This window comes from Salvelinus namaycush, chromosome 31, assembly GCF_016432855.1.
Source record: "Salvelinus namaycush isolate Seneca chromosome 31, SaNama_1.0, whole genome shotgun sequence".
Taxonomy (NCBI): domain Eukaryota; kingdom Metazoa; phylum Chordata; class Actinopteri; order Salmoniformes; family Salmonidae; genus Salvelinus; species Salvelinus namaycush.
The window spans coordinates 17932663-17950710 of NC_052337.1; positions in this window are offsets into that span (position 1 = coordinate 17932663).

The window sequence follows — 18048 nt, forward strand, 5'->3', positions numbered from 1 at the left end:
CCAACTTGCATGAACATTTCTAATGACCGGTATACTCCCACACCATTCTGTTGTTGGGGTATGTCCACACCATTCAAACACATATAATAAGGATCTTTACAGATCGGTGTCCTACCCGCGGGACGGTTGAGCTAATGTGCGCTAATGCGATTAGCTATAGGTCATATTTCGTAGAAGTCTGGAAACACTGGACAGTTACTTAAAACACGAAATGTAATGCCTTTAATCTCGTGCACGTTTTTGTCATTTACTATCCATGAATAGAGAAATGCTCGCTTTTTAAATGTATTCATTGATGTTTATCAAACATGTTGACATACAGACTGAGACTGCACTATGTTGACATACAAGGGGCAATACATGGTGGAATTAAATGTTTGTAGGTTGTAACATTTGTGCCACACTTCGAAAAACATATTCAACGAGAACTTACATCTAGTTAGCATCCTTGCTGCCGTCTTCCACCAGCAGAGGGAAACAGCTTGTTACCTTTCACTGTATTCCCTGTCAAATAAACAGGCAATCTAACTGGAGACATGTAAAGAATCTGTCTCTCACACACACAAACACACACACAGACAGGGTGAACAATTGTTGCTCGCTTCTGTAACCACAGGGACAGACAGGCTTTGCATGGGGAATGCAAACAGAAACTAGAATAGCATGGCATCACATTGCACCATTGTTCTCTATATCCCTAGGAGGAAAAGTAACGAGTTGTTTTATAAGTGCCATCATAGTCACATTTTAAACAAGGTCCGCAGATAAAAGCTCAGAAGCTTTTGGTTTTGCATTGGGATCAAATAGGATTCTAACGATAAAGCAGGAATATGGTGCATGAAACTGTTTTCTACCTGTGTGCTTTGAGGATTATAACTACTGTGTTTATAGTTTGGAATATTAATTGAGCTTAGTTGGTAATGACAAACACAAGATCGAGAACATTCTGTTGAATGAAAAACACCTGACCAGTTACTGTAACATGTTAACTCTGTACATACAACCTTGTAACTAAAGAACACTGATATCAAAGTAATAGTAGGGGATCAAATTTAAAGTTAAACAGTCAAAATTCGGATATGTTTATGGATGAACGTTTATTTTTAACGTATTAATTCTGCGTGGTTACAGGGTTAAAACAAAAACAACTCAAAGGGTTAAGTTTAGGTATTAATTCTGAGTAAGGTTAGGGCTATGGTTTGGGGATGGCTTACTACAAAAGAATTAAAAACAACATGCTGTTTCCATCAAGTATATACTATACTCCTGGCTTGGTAGAGCATTGTGAACTGCCATGGCGCAGTGGTCACAACAGCACACGCTTCGGGCTAAGCGGCGCACTCCACCTCCAAGCATAATGAGTTCAGGCCAGTGGCAATAGTTTTACATTTTTGCGATGAGCCCTGTTCTCAGGAGCCTTTTCAAACATCCGAAATCAGAGCCTATTTCTAGTGATCAGGCTGGTCTATTTAGTCCCCATGTTACACAATACATGTTTGTGTGCGTGCGAGAGGCGACAGAGTGGTACGAGAAGAAAACAAGCTAAGAGTATGTTAGGGGATAGGATGTGGGCCAGAGGCCTTGCCTCCCAAGGGAGGGGTGAGGGGGATGCTAGCCAGCCAACAGTGTCAAATCCCAGAAAGTTTTAGGTCAATAATTGTTCCCTTAAACCTCCATCTGTCCAAATATATGGGTACTCGTCAATAATATTCCAACCAAAAACATTCTGTGAACAGTACCAATGGTTTGGGTATCAATTGTATGTGTGTTGAACATCAAAACAGGATATAACGTAATATTTCCCTTTGACATATCCAATCCATTTTGGAACAAAATTCTTATAACAGCTTCAAATAATACCTAAGCATATTATTCATATTATACGCACTCACTCACTCACTCACTCACTCACTCACTCACTCACTCACTCACTCACTCACTCACTCACTCACTCACTCACTCACTCACTCACTCACTCACTCACTCACTCACTCACTCACTCACTCACTCACTCACTCACTCACTCACTCACTCACTCACTCACTCACTCACTCACTCACTCACTCACACTCACTCACAAAAACCACCCCCTAACAAACACTGTGAAACACCAGGCAGCTCACTTTACTGATTGGGAAACAAAAAAGGAAGGTAAAGAGAGAGGCACATTTGAATCTTAAATTCTCTGCATAACTAACAATGTGAACAGTGCAGCAATGATTTGATATCAATTGCATGTGTCTTGAACATTAAAACAGGACATAACATAATATTTTCCTTTGACCTGTTAGACCCATTTTGGACCAAAATGTTCATAATGCCTAAGCATATTATTCTAGCTTTACCACCCAAATAGAAGTCAGACAAAAACATTAGGTCATCTTATTAAATAGGTAGGCAGTGAGACATGTTTTTCCATTCGAGGGTGAGACCCGCTCTAAAATGCCTCCAGGTGTTCTGTATCTGGCCCGCCAGAAATGTAAGTCAAGCTTGGCGGGCAATGTGATGATTGGTCCTCCCCTGACTGCTCAGGGGCAACCGGATTGGGCACAGTTTTTTTTAAACGTGAGTTAAGTAAGTTTGACAGTTGGGTGTTTTTGTTTAACTCACAGACAGTACACACAAGCAGCGCTCGCACACACACACATCTCACCCTTAACGAACACTGTGGAATGCCAGGCAGCTCACTTTACTAATTAGGAAATAAAACAGGAGGATAAAGAGTCACATTTAAATCTCGACTGCTGCATAACTAACACTGAGACTTTGCTGTAATGAATATCCATGGATAATCTAAACAGCTTTTCAAGTATAAAACAATTGAGTACTTAGAACATGATGGTCAGAAAAGTTGTGCTAGAGTGGTATGTGTGTGCATGTGCGCGCGTGTGTGTGCTGACGTGCGTGCTGACGTGCGCGCAGGTGTTCCAACCTTGTTCTCTTTCTCCCCTATTGTGGGTGATCCCCAGAGGAAATTACTTTGGCGGGAACAAAAGCTCCCCTCTGACTGACAAAACAAAAACAACTCTATGGAAACAGCCGATACCAGTGAGCTTTAAAACCCTACACACACACGCACACACACACACAAACACTGGGTGGTGGAGCCAGTTGGACAGCGTAAAGCACTCTAGGCTTACATTATTGATAACCTCTCTCTTTCTCTCATTCTCCCCTTCTCTTTTATGTTCGCTCTCTCTTTCTCTCTCCCTCACTCTCCTGGTGGGCAAAACTGGTAAAAACTGGTTGAAATTACATTATAATTATGTCATTTCAACCAGTTTCATGTTGCAATTACGTAATTTCAACAAATGTTTCCTGCTTGTCTCTTTCTCTATCTCTCTCTTTCTTATTGGCAGTATTGTCTGCACTGCAGGCCACTCTCTTGTGACTACTCTACCGACCTAGTCTCAGACCCTCAATGTAACATTATCTTCGTTTGAGACCCTTCTTTGGTCCTTTGTTTAACAAGTCTGCATGATAATACATAATACATGATAATACATGTACAGTATAATACAAGAGGATGAGGGCTGGGGAGTAACTGATTACATGTAATCAGCTATATGTAATAAGCACATGTAATCAGTTACATGTAATCAACTATATGTAATCAGTTACATGTAATCTGATTACAACAAAAACTGTAACTGTAATATACACTGCTCAAAAAAATAAAGGGAACACTTAAACAACACAATGTAACTCCAAGTCAATCACACTTCTGTGAAATCAAACTGTCCACTTAGGAAGCAACACTGATTGACAATAAATTTCACATGCTGTTGTGCAAATGGAATAGACAAAAGGTGGAAATTATAGGCAATTAGCAAGACACCCCCAATAAAGGAGTGGTTCTGCAGGTGGTGACCACAGACCACTTCTCAGTTCCTATGCTTCCTGGCTGATGTTTTGGTCACTTTTGAATGCTGGCGGTGCTTTCACTCTAGTGGTAGCATGAGACGGAGTCTACAACCCACACAAGTGGCTCAGGTAGTGCAGCTCATCCAGGATGGCACATCAATGCGAGCTGTGGCAAGAAGGTTTGCTGTGTCTGTCAGCGTAGTGTCCAGAGCATGGAGGCGCTACCAGGAGACAGGCCAGTACATCAGGAGACGTGGAGGAGGCCGTAGGAGGGCAACAATCCAGCAGCAGGACCGCTACCTCCGCCTTTGTGCAAGGAGGAGCACTGCCAGAGCCCTGCAAAATGACCTACAGCAGGCCACAAATGTGCATGTGTCTGCTCAAACGGTCAGAAACAGACTCCATGAGGGTGGTATGAGGGCCCGACGTCCACAGGTGGGGGTTGTGCTTACAGCCCAACACCGTGCAGGACGTTTGGCATTTTCCAGAGAACACCAAGATTGGCAAATTCGCCACTGGCGCCCTGTGCTCTTCACAGATGAAAGCAGGTTCACACTGAGCACATGAGCACATGTGACAGACGTGACAGAGTCTGGAGACGCCGTGGAGAACGTTCTGCTGCCTGCAACATCCTCCAGCATGACCGGTTTGGCGGTGGGTCAGTCAGGGTGTGGGGTGGCATTTCTTTGTGGGGCCGCACAGCCCTCCATGTGCTCGCCAGAGGTAGCCTGACTGCCATTAGGTACCGAGATGAGATCCTCAGACCCCTTGTGAGACCATATGCTGACACATGCACATTTGTGGCCTGCTGGAGGTCATTTTGCAGGGCACTGGCAGTGCTCCTCCTTGCACAAAGGCGGAGGTAGCGGTCCTGCTGCTGGGTTGTTGCCCTCCTACGGCCTCCTCCACGTCTCCTGATGTACTGGCCTGTCTCCTGGTAGCGCCTCCATGCTCTGGACACTACGCTGACAGACACAGCAAACCTTCTTGCCACAGCTCGCATTGATGTGCCATCCTGGATGAGCTGCACTACCTGAGCCACTTGTGTGGGTTGTAGACTCCGTCTCATGCTACCACTAGAGTGAAAGCACCGCCAGCATTCAAAAGTGACCAAAACATCAGCCAGGAAGCATAGGAACTGAGAAGTGGTCTGTGGTCACCACCTGCAGAACCACTCCTTTATTGGGGGTGTCTTGCTAATTGCCTATAATTTCCACCTTTTGTCTATTCCATTTGCAAAACAGCATGTGAAATTTATTGTCAATCAGTGTTGCTTCCTAAGTGGACAGTTTGATTTCACAGAAGTGTGATTGACTTGGAGTTACATTGTGTTGTTTAACTGTTCCCTTTATTTTTTTGAGCAGTGTATTACGTTACCAGCAAAATATTGTAATCAGATTAGAGATACTTTTGAAAAAGTAGATGATTACTCCTAGGATTGCTTTTAAATTCAGAAAGGATGTTTGCAAATTTGTTTTTTCTTGTAAAAAGGTGCAAGTTTAAGTTTGTTCCACCTGAGCAAGCCCTATGACACACCCAATGCGTTTGATGGATCCTTTTTGTCTTCGTCTAATGCCTTTTATGAGGGAAGTAATCCAAAAGTAACTGAAAGTGATCAGATCATTACGTTACTGAGTTTGGGCAATCCAAAAGTTACATTACTGATTACAATTTTGGACAGGTAACTAGTGACGGATTACATTCAGAAAGGAACATACCCATCCCTGAAGAGGATGACTATACACGAATATGGTCAACTTCGAAACATAAAAAATCTGGATTAATTTGTTTTTGTCTGTAAACTGACTAGTCAATTAATAGACATTTACAGGGAAGTTACTGCTAAATTACTTATCTTCAGATTGGCGTGGGTGGGTGTGTGTGTGTGTGTGTGTGCGTGATAATCTAAGTGTACTGTCTTTCAGCAGCTCTTGTACCAGGTTGTCAACCCTACCCTTATCAGTTGAGTTGACAACAATCCTACCCATATCAGATGAGTTGACAACAACCCTACCCATATCAGATGAGTTGACAACAATCAAACCCATATCAGATGAGTTGACAACAACCCTACCCTTATCAGATGAGTTGACAACAACCCTACCCATATCAGATGAGTTGACAACAATCATACCCATATCAGATGAGTTGACAACAACCTACCCATATCAGATGAGTTGACAACAACCTACCTATATCAGATGAGTTGACAACAACCCTACCCATATCAGATGAGTTGACAACAACCCTACCCATATCAGATGAGTTGACAACAACCCTACCCATATCAGATGAGTTGACAACAACCCTACCCATATCAGATGAGTTGACAACAACCCTACCCATATCAGATGAGTTGACAACAACCTACCCATATCAGATGAGTTGACAACAACCTACCTATATCAGATGAGTTGACAACAACCTACCCATATAAAGATGAGTTGACAACAGTGGAGGCTGCTGAGGGGAGGATGGCTTATTATAATAGCTCGAATAGAGTCAATGGAACGGTATCAACCACATGGAAACCACATGTTTGATACCATTCCATTGACTCCATTCCAGCCATTTTTATGAGCTTTCCTCCCCTCAGCAGCCTCCACTGGTTGACAACAACCCTACCCATATCAGATGAGTTGACAACAACCTACCCATATCAGATGAGTTGACAACAACCCTACCCATATCAGATGAGTTGACAACAATCCTACCCATATCAGATGAGTTGACAACAACCCTACCCATATCAGATGAGTTGACAACAACCCTACCCATATCAGATGAGTTGACAACAACCCTACCCATATCAGATGAGTTGACAACAACCTACCCATATCAGATGAGTTGACAACAACCTACCCATATCAGATGAGTTGACAACAACCCTACCCATATCAGATGAGTTGACAACAACCCTACCCATATCAGATGAGTTGACAACAACCTACCCATATCAGATGAGTTGACAACAACCCTACCCATATCAGATGAGTTGACAACAACCCTACCCATATCAGATGAGTTGACAACAACCCTACCCATATCAGATGAGTTGACAACAATCATACCCATATCAGATGAGTTGACAACAACCTACCCATATCAAATGAGTTGACAACAACCCTACCCATATCAGATGAGTTGACAACAACCTACCCATATCAGATGAGTTGACAACAACCTACCCATATCAGATGAGTTGACAACAACCCTACCCATATCAGATGAGTTGACAACCACCCTACCCATATCAGATGAGTTGACAACAACCCTACCCATATCAGATGAGTTGACAACAACCCTACCCATATCAGATGAGTTGACAACAATCATACCCATATCAGATGAGTTGACAACAACCTACCCATATCAGATGAGTTGACAACAACCCTACCCATATCAGATGAGTTGACAACAACCTACCCATATCAGATGAGTTGACAACAACCTACCCATATCAGATGAGTTGACAACAACCCTACCCTTATCAGATGAGTTGACAAAAACCCTTCCCATATCAGATGAGATGACAACAACCCTACCCATATCAGAGGAGTTGACAACAACCCTACCCATATCAGATGAGTTGACAACAACCCTACCCATATCAGATGAGTTGACAACAACCCTACCCATATCAGATGAATTGACAACAACCCTACCCATATCAGATGAGTTGACAACAACCCTACCCATATCAGATGAGTTGACAACAATCCTACCCATATCAGATGAGTTGACAACAACCTACCCATATCAGATGAGTTGACAACAACCTACCTATATCAGATGAGTTGACAACAACCTACCCATATAAAGATGAGTTGACAACAGTGGAGGCTGCTGAGGGGAGGATGGCTTATTATAATAGCTCGAATAGAGTCAATGGAACGGTATCAACCACATGGAAACCACATGTTTGATACCATTCCATTGACTCCATTCCAGCCATTTTTATGAGCTTTCCTCCCCTCAGCAGCCTCCACTGGTTGACAACAACCCTACCCATATCAGATGAGTTGATAACAACCCTACCCCTATCAGATGAGTTGACAACAACCCTACCCATATCAGATGAGTTGACAACAACCCTACCCATATCAGATGAGTTGACAACAATCCTACCCATATCAGATGAGTTGACAACAACCCTACCCATATCAGATGAGTTGACAACAACCCTACCCATATCAGATGAGTTGACAACAACCTACCCATATCAGATGAGTTGACAACAACCTACCCATATCAGATGAGTTGACAACAACCCTACCCATATCAGATGAGTTGACAACAACCCTACCCATATCAGATGAGTTGACAACAACCTACCCATATCAGATGAGTTGACAACAACCCTACCCATATCAGATGAGTTGACAACAACCCTACCCATATCAGATGAGTTGACAACAACCCTACCCATATCAGATGAGTTGACAACAATCATACCCATATCAGATGAGTTGACAACAACCTACCCATATCAAATGAGTTGACATCAACCCTACCCATATCAGATGAGTTGACAACAATCCTACCCATATCAGATGAGTTGACAACAACCTACCCATATCAGATGAGTTGACAACAACCCTACCCATATCAGATGAGTTGACAACAACCCTACCCATATCAGATGAGTTGACAACAACCCTACCCATATCAGATGAGTTGACAACAATCATACCCATATCAGAGGAGTTGACAACAACCCTACCCATATCAGAGGAGTTGACAACAACCTACCCATATCAGATGAGTTGACAACAATCATACCCATATCAGATGAGTTGACAACAACCTACCCATGTCAGATGAGTTGACAACAACCTACCCATATCAGATGAGTTGACAACAACCTACCCATATCAGATGAGTTGACAACAACCTACCCATATCAGATGAGTTGACAACAACCCTACCCTTATCAGATGAGTTGACAAAAACCCTTCCCATATCAGATGAGATGACAACAACCCTACCCATATCAGAGGAGTTGACAACAACCCTACCCATATCAGATGAGTTGACAACAACCCTACCCATATCAGATGAGTTGACAACAACCCTACCCATATCAGATGAATTGACAACAACCCTACCCATATCAGATGAGTTGACAACAACCCTACCCATATCAGATGAGTTGACAACAATCCTACCCATATCAGATGAGTTGACAACAACCTACCCATATCAGATGAGTTGACAACAACCTACCTATATCAGATGAGTTGACAACAACCTACCCATATAAAGATGAGTTGACAACAGTGGAGGCTGCTGAGGGGAGGATGGCTTATTATAATAGCTCGAATAGAGTCAATGGAACGGTATCAACCACATGGAAACCACATGTTTGATACCATTCCATTGACTCCATTCCAGCCATTTTTATGAGCTTTCCTCCCCTCAGCAGCCTCCACTGGTTGACAACAACCCTACCCATATCAGATGAGTTGATAACAACCCTACCCATATCAGATGAGTTGACAACAACCCTACCCATATCAGATGAGTTGACAACAATCCTACCCATATCAGATGAGTTGACAACAATCCTACCCATATCAGATGAGTTGACAACAACCCTACCCATATCAGATGAGTTGACAACAACCCTACCCATATCAGATGAGTTGACAACAACCCTACCCATATCAGATGAGTTGACAACAACCTACCCATATCAGATGAGTTGACAACAACCTACCCATATCAGATGAGTTGACAACAACCCTACCCATATCAGATGAGTTGACAACAACCCTACCCATATCAGATGAGTTGACAACAACCTACCCATATCAGATGAGTTGACAACAACCCTACCCATATCAGATGAGTTGACAACAACCCTACCCATATCAGATGAGTTGAAAACAATCATACCCATATCAGATGAGTTGACAACAACCTACCCATATCAAATGAGTTGACAACAACCCTACCCATATCAGATGAGTTGACAACAACCTACCCATATCAGATGAGTTGACAACAACCTACCCATATCAGATGAGTTGACAACAACCCTACCCATATCAGATGAGTTGACAACCACCCTACCCATATCAGATGAGTTGACAACAACCCTACCCATATCAGATGAGTTGACAACAACCCTACCCATATCAGATGAGTTGACAACAATCATACCCATATCAGATGAGTTGACAACAACCTACCCATATCAGATGAGTTGACAACAACCTACCCATATCAGATGAGTTGACAACAACCTACCCATATCAGATGAGTTGACAACAACCCTACCCTTATCAGATGAGTTGACAAAAACCCTTCCCATATCAGATGAGATGACAACAACCCTACCCATATCAGAGGAGTTGACAACAACCCTACCCATATCAGATGAGTTGACAACAACCCTACCCATATCAGATGAGTTGACAACAACCCTACCCATATCAGATGAATTGACAACAACCCTACCCATATCAGATGAGTTGACAACAACCCTACCCATATCAGATGAGTTGACAACAATCCTACCCATATCAGATGAGTTGACAACAACCTACCCATATCAGATGAGTTGACAACAACCTACCTATATCAGATGAGTTGACAACAACCTACCCATATAAAGATGAGTTGACAACAGTGGAGGCTGCTGAGGGGAGGATGGCTTATTATAATAGCTCGAATAGAGTCAATGGAACGGTATCAACCACATGGAAACCACATGTTTGATACCATTCCATTGACTCCATTCCAGCCATTTTTATGAGCTTTCCTCCCCTCAGCAGCCTCCACTGGTTGACAACAACCCTACCCATATCAGATGAGTTGATAACAACCCTACCCATATCAGATGAGTTGACAACAACCCTACCCATATCAGATGAGTTGACAACAATCCTACCCATATCAGATGAGTTGACAACAATCCTACCCATATCAGATGAGTTGACAACAACCCTACCCATATCAGATGAGTTGACAACAACCCTACCCATATCAGATGAGTTGACAACAACCTACCCATATCACATGAGTTGACAACAACCTACCCATATCAGATGAGTTGACAACAACCCTACCCATATCAGATGAGTTGACAACAACCCTACCCATATCAGATGAGTTGACAACAACCTACCCATATCAGATGAGTTGACAACAACCCTACCCATATCAGATGAGTTGACAACAACCCTACCCATATCAGATGAGTTGACAACAACCCTACCCATATCAGATGAGTTGACAACAATCATACCCATATCAGATGAGTTGACAACAACCTACCCATATCAAATGAGTTGACAACAACCCTACCCATATCAGATGAGTTGACAACAACCTACCCATATCAGATGAGTTGACAACAACCTACCCATATCAGATGAGTTGACAACAACCCTACCCATATCAGATGAGTTGACAACCACCCTACCCATATCAGATGAGTTGACAACAACCCTACCCATATCAGATGAGTTGACAACAACCCTACCCATATCAGATGAGTTGACAACAATCATACCCATATCAGATGAGTTGACAACAACCTACCCATATCAGATGAGTTGACAACAACCCTACCCATATCAGATGAGTTGACAACAACCTACCCATATCAGATGAGTTGACAACAACCTACCCATATCAGATGAGTTGACAACAACCTACCCATATCAGATGAGTTGACAACAACCCTACCCTTATCAGATGAGTTGACAAAAACCCTTCCCATATCAGATGAGATGACAACAACCCTACCCATATCAGAGGAGTTGACAACAACCCTACCCATATCAGATGAGTTGACAACAACCCTACCCATATCAGATGAGTTGACAACAACCCTACCCATATCAGATGAATTGACAACAACCCTACCCATATCAGATGAGTTGACAACAACCCTACCCATATCAGATGAGTTGACAACAATCCTACCCATATCAGATGAGTTGACAACAACCTACCCATATCAGATGAGTTGACAACAACCTACCTATATCAGATGAGTTGACAACAACCTACCCATATAAAGATGAGTTGACAACAGTGGAGGCTGCTGAGGGGAGGATGGCTTATTATAATAGCTCGAATAGAGTCAATGGAACGGTATCAACCACATGGAAACCACATGTTTGATACCATTCCATTGACTCCATTCCAGCCATTTTTATGAGCTTTCCTCCCCTCAGCAGCCTCCACTGGTTGACAACAACCCTACCCATATCAGATGAGTTGATAACAACCCTACCCATATCAGATGAGTTGACAACAACCCTACCCATATCAGATGAGTTGACAACAATCCTACCCATATCAGATGAGTTGACAACAATCCTACCCATATCAGATGAGTTGACAACAACCCTACCCATATCAGATGAGTTGACAACAACCCTACCCATATCAGATGAGTTGACAACAACCTACCCATATCAGATGAGTTGACAACAACCTACCCATATCAGATGAGTTGACAACAACCCTACCCATATCAGATGAGTTGACAACAACCCTACCCATATCAGATGAGTTGACAACAACCTACCCATATCAGATGAGTTGACAACAACCCTACCCATATCAGATGAGTTGACAACAACCCTACCCATATCAGATGAGTTGACAACAACCCTACCCATATCAGATGAGTTGACAACAATCATACCCATATCAGATGAGTTGACAACAACCTACCCATATCAAATGAGTTGATATCAACCCTACCCATATCAGATGAGTTGACAACAATCCTACCCATATCAGATGAGTTGACAACAACCTACCCATATCAGATGAGTTGACAACAACCCTACCCATATCAGATGAGTTGACAACCACCCTACCCATATCAGATGAGTTGACAACAACCCTACCCATATCAGATGAGTTGACAACAACCCTACCCATATCAGATGAGTTGACAACAATCATACCCATATCAGATGAGTTGACAACAACCTACCCATATCAGATGAGTTGACAACAACCCTACCCATATCAGATGAGTTGACAACAACCTACCCATATCAGATGAGTTGACAACAACCTACCCATATCAGATGAGTTGACAACAACCCTACCCATATCAGATGAGTTGACAACAACCCTACCCTTATCAGATGAGTTGACAAAAACCCTTCCCATATCAGATGAGTTGACAACAACCCTACCCATATCAGATGAGTTGACAACAACCCTACCCATATCAGATGAGTTGACAACAACCCTACCCATATCAGATGAGTTGACAACAACCCTACCCATATCAGATGAATTGACAACAACCCTACCCATATCAGATGAGTTGACAACAACCCTACCCATATCAGATGAGTTGACAACAATCCTACCCATATCAGATGAGTTGACAACAACCTACCCATATCAGATGAGTTGACAACAACCTACCTATATCAGATGAGTTGACAACAACCTACCCATATAAAGATGAGTTGACAACAGTGGAGGCTGCTGAGAGGAGGATGGCTTATTATAATAGCTCGAATAGAGTCAATGGAACGGTATCAACCACATGGAAACCACATGTTTGATACCATTCCATTGACTCCATTCCAGCCATTTTTATGAGCTTTCCTCCCCTCAGCAGCCTCCACTGGTTGACAACAACCCTACCCATATCAGATGAGTTGACAACAACCTACCCATATCAGATGAGTTGACAACAACCCTACCCATATCAGATGAGTTGACAACAATCCTACCCATATCAGATGAGTTGACAACAATCCTACCCATATCAGATGAGTTGACAACAACCCTACCCATATCAGATGAGTTGACAACAACCTACCCATATCAGATGAGTTGACAACAACCCTACCCATATCAGATGAGTTGACAACAACCCTACCCATATCAGATGAGTTGACAACAACCCTACCCATATCAGATGAGTTGACAACAATCATACCCATATCAGATGAGTTGACAACAACCTACCCATATCAAATGAGTTGACAACAACCCTACCCATATCAGATGAGTTGACAACAATCCTACCCATATCAGATGAGTTGACAACAACCTACCCATATCAGATGAGTTGACAACAACCCTACCCATATCAGATGAGTTGACAACAACCCTACCCATATCAGATGAGTTGACAACAACCCTACCCATATCAGATGAGTTGACAACAACCCTACCCATATCAGATGAGTTGACAACAATCATACCCATATCAGATGAGTTGACAACAACCTACCCATATCAGATGAGTTGTCAACAACCCTACCCATATCAGATGAGTTGACAACAACCCTACCCATATCAGATGAATTGACAACAACCCTACCCATATCAGATGAGTTGACAACAACCCTACCCATATCAGATGAGTTGACAACAATCCTACCCATATCAGATGAGTTGACAACAACCTACCCATATCAGATGAGTTGACAACAACCTACCCATATCAGATGAGTTGACAACAACCCTACCCTTATCAGATGAGTTGACAAAAACCCTTCCCATATCAGATGAGTTGACAACAACCCTACCCATATCAGATGAGTTGACAACAACCCTACCCATATCAGATGAGTTGACAACAACCTACCCATATCAGATGAGTTGACAACAACCCTACCCATATCAGATGAGTTGACAACAACCCTACCCATATCAGATGAGTTGACAACAGCCCTACCCATATCAGATGAGTTGACAACAACCCTACCCATATCAGATGAGTTGACAACAACCCTACCCATATCAGATGAGTTGACAACAACCCTACCCATATCAGATGAGTTGACAACAACCCTACCCATATCAGATGAGTTGACAACAACCCTACCCATATCAGATGAGTTGACAACAACCCTACCCATATCAGATGAGTTGACAACAACCCTACCCATATCAGATGAGTTGACAACAACCTACCCATATCAGATGAGTTGACAACAACCTACCTATATCAGATGAGTTGACAACAACCTACCCATATAAAGATGAGTTGACAACAGTGGAGGCTGCTGAGGGGAGGATGGCTTATTATAATAGCTCGAATAGAGTCAATGGAACGGTATCAACCACATGGAAACCACATGTTTGATACCATTCCATTGACTCCATTCCAGCCATTTTTATGAGCTTTCCTCCCCTCAGCAGCCTCCACTGGTTGACAACAACCCTACCCATATCAGATGAGTTGATAACAACCCTACCCATATCAGATGAGTTGACAACAACCCTACCCATATCAGATGAGTTGACAACAATCCTACCCATATCAGATGAGTTGACAACAATCCTACCCATATCAGATGAGTTGACAACAACCCTACCCATATCAGATGAGTTGACAACAACCTACCCATATCAGATGAGTTGACAACAACCTACCCATATCAGATGAGTTGACAACAACCCTACCCATATCAGATGAGTTGACAACAACCCTACCCATATCAGATGAGTTGACAACAATCATACCCATATCAGATGAGTTGACAACAACCTACCCATATCAAATGAGTTGACAACAACCCTACCCATATCAGATGAGTTGACAACAACCCTACCCATATCAGATGAGTTGACAACAACCTACCCATATCAGATGAGTTGACAACAACCCTACCCATATCAGATGAGTTGACAACAACCCTACCCATATCAGATGAGTTGACAACAACCCTACCCATATCAGATGAGTTGACAACAATCATACCCATATCAGATGAGTTGACAACAACCTACCCATATCAAATGAGTTGACAACAACCCTACCCATATCAGATGAGTTGACAACAAGCCTACCCATATCAGATGAGTTGACAACAACTTACCCATATCAGATGAGTTGACAACAACCCTACCCATATCAGATGAGTTGACAACAACCCTACCCATATCAGATGAGTTGACAACAACCCTACCCATATCAGATGAGTTGACAACAACCCTACCCATATCAGATGAGTTGACAACAATCATACCCATATCAGATGAGTTGACAACAACCTACCCATATCAGATGAGTTGACAACAACCCTACCCATATCAGATGAGTTGACAACAATCCTACCCATATCAGATGAGTTGACAACAACCTACCCATATCAGATGAGTTGACAACAACCCTACCCATATCAGATGAGTTGACAACAACCCTACCCTTATCAGATGAGTTGACAAAAACCCTTCCCATATCAGATGAGTTGACAACAACCCTACCCATATCAGATGAGTTGACAACAACCCTACCCATATCAGATGAGTTGACAACAACCTACCCATATCAGATGAGTTGACAACAACCCTACCCATATCAGATGAGTTGACAACAACCCTACCCATATCAGATGAGTTGACAACAGCCCTACCCATATCAGATGAGTTGACAACAACCCTACCCATATCAGATGAGTTGACAACAACCCTACCCATATCAGATGAGTTGACAACAACCCTACCCATATCAGATGAGTTGACAACAATCATACCCATATCAGATGAGTTGACAACAACCTACCCATATCAGATGAGTTGACAACAACCCTACCCATATCAGATGAGTTGACAACAACCTACCCATATCAGATGAGTTGACAACAACCTACCCATATCAGATGAGTTGACAACAACCTACCCATATCAGATGAGTTGACAACAACCCTACCCTTATCAGATGAGTTGACAAAAACCCTTCCCATATCAGATGAGTTGACAACAACCCTACCCATATCAGATGAGTTGACAACAACCCTACCCATATCAGATGAGTTGACAACAACCCTACCCATATCAGATGAGTTGACAACAACCTACCCATATCAGATGAGTTGACAACAATCCTACCCATATCAGATGAGTTGACAACAACCCTACCCATATCAGATGAGTTGACAACAACCCTACCCATATCAGATGAGTTGACAACAATCCTACCCATATCAGATGAGTTGACAACAACCTACCCATATCAGATGAGTTGACAACAACCTACCCATATCAGATGAGTTGACAACAACCCTACCCATATCAGATGAGTTGACAACAACCCTACCCATATCAGATGAGTTGACAACAACCTACCCATATCAGGTGAGTTGAAAACAACCCTACCCATATCAGATGAGTTGACAACAACCTACCCATATCAGATGAGTTGACAACAACCTACCCATATCAGGTGAGTTGAAAACAACCCTACCCATATCAGATGAGTTGACAAGTTCACTTCCATCCAAGCATGCGAACATGTGGCATATAATGCCTTCAATTACTTTATTACCTCTTGCCAGGACAGGTTTCTCTTCCCTTCTTTCATCTGATGCTGTGATGCGCCTGCTCAGGTCTCCTCCGCACCTGCTCTCCCTCACACACACGCACGCACAAGCACGCACACACCCATCTCATGTTAGCTCTGAATAATGTAAGTGCTGCCTCACACTACGCTTCTGCCTTGAGGGGAAACCAAGTGACACAGCAGAACCGACATGTACAACACAGCACTGGGACCTCCGGGGGTTGCCTAGGGGATCTCTCTGCGTTGACAATTAGCTCACCAGCTAATAGTGGTATGGATCCTTAGCGCAATAAAACTGTGTTGGGGAAAGAGGGGATTGTCTGAAGGGTTCTAGTCATTGTGATAGTAAGGGATTCTATTTAAATGTCTTCAACTTTTTCACCTCTACAAGTACTTTACAGCAGTGGTTCCCAACCTTTTTCGGTTACTGTACCACCAACTGAATTTTGCTCTGCCCGGTGTACCCCTGAAGTACGCCCTCAAGTCCATACTACCAGTAGGCCTATGGTCTCACGAGTCTTCTCAAGTACCCTCTGTGCATAGGCCAAGTACCCCCAGAGGTCCTAGTACCCCTGGTTGGGAACCACTGATTTACATTGTGTGGGTCACTCACCCCATCCACCTCCAATGTGTATAGCAGCCAACTTGGTGATTAGCAGCCATTTTGTACTAGAGTGCTCAGCAGTTGTCCGGTAGTCCAGTATCTGGGATAATTATTTGCTTAGAAATCACTAGTGCACCAGTACTCCAACAAGGGTTGTCGATGAAAGTCTCAGGCCAGTGAAATGTGAAGTATGCCACACTAAATAGTAATCACTTTCAGGAAGGTTCTCCTTATGTAGTATTGTGCTGGATACGGTTTAAAGTACTTTGAGACTTAAGTACAAAGAGTTATATAC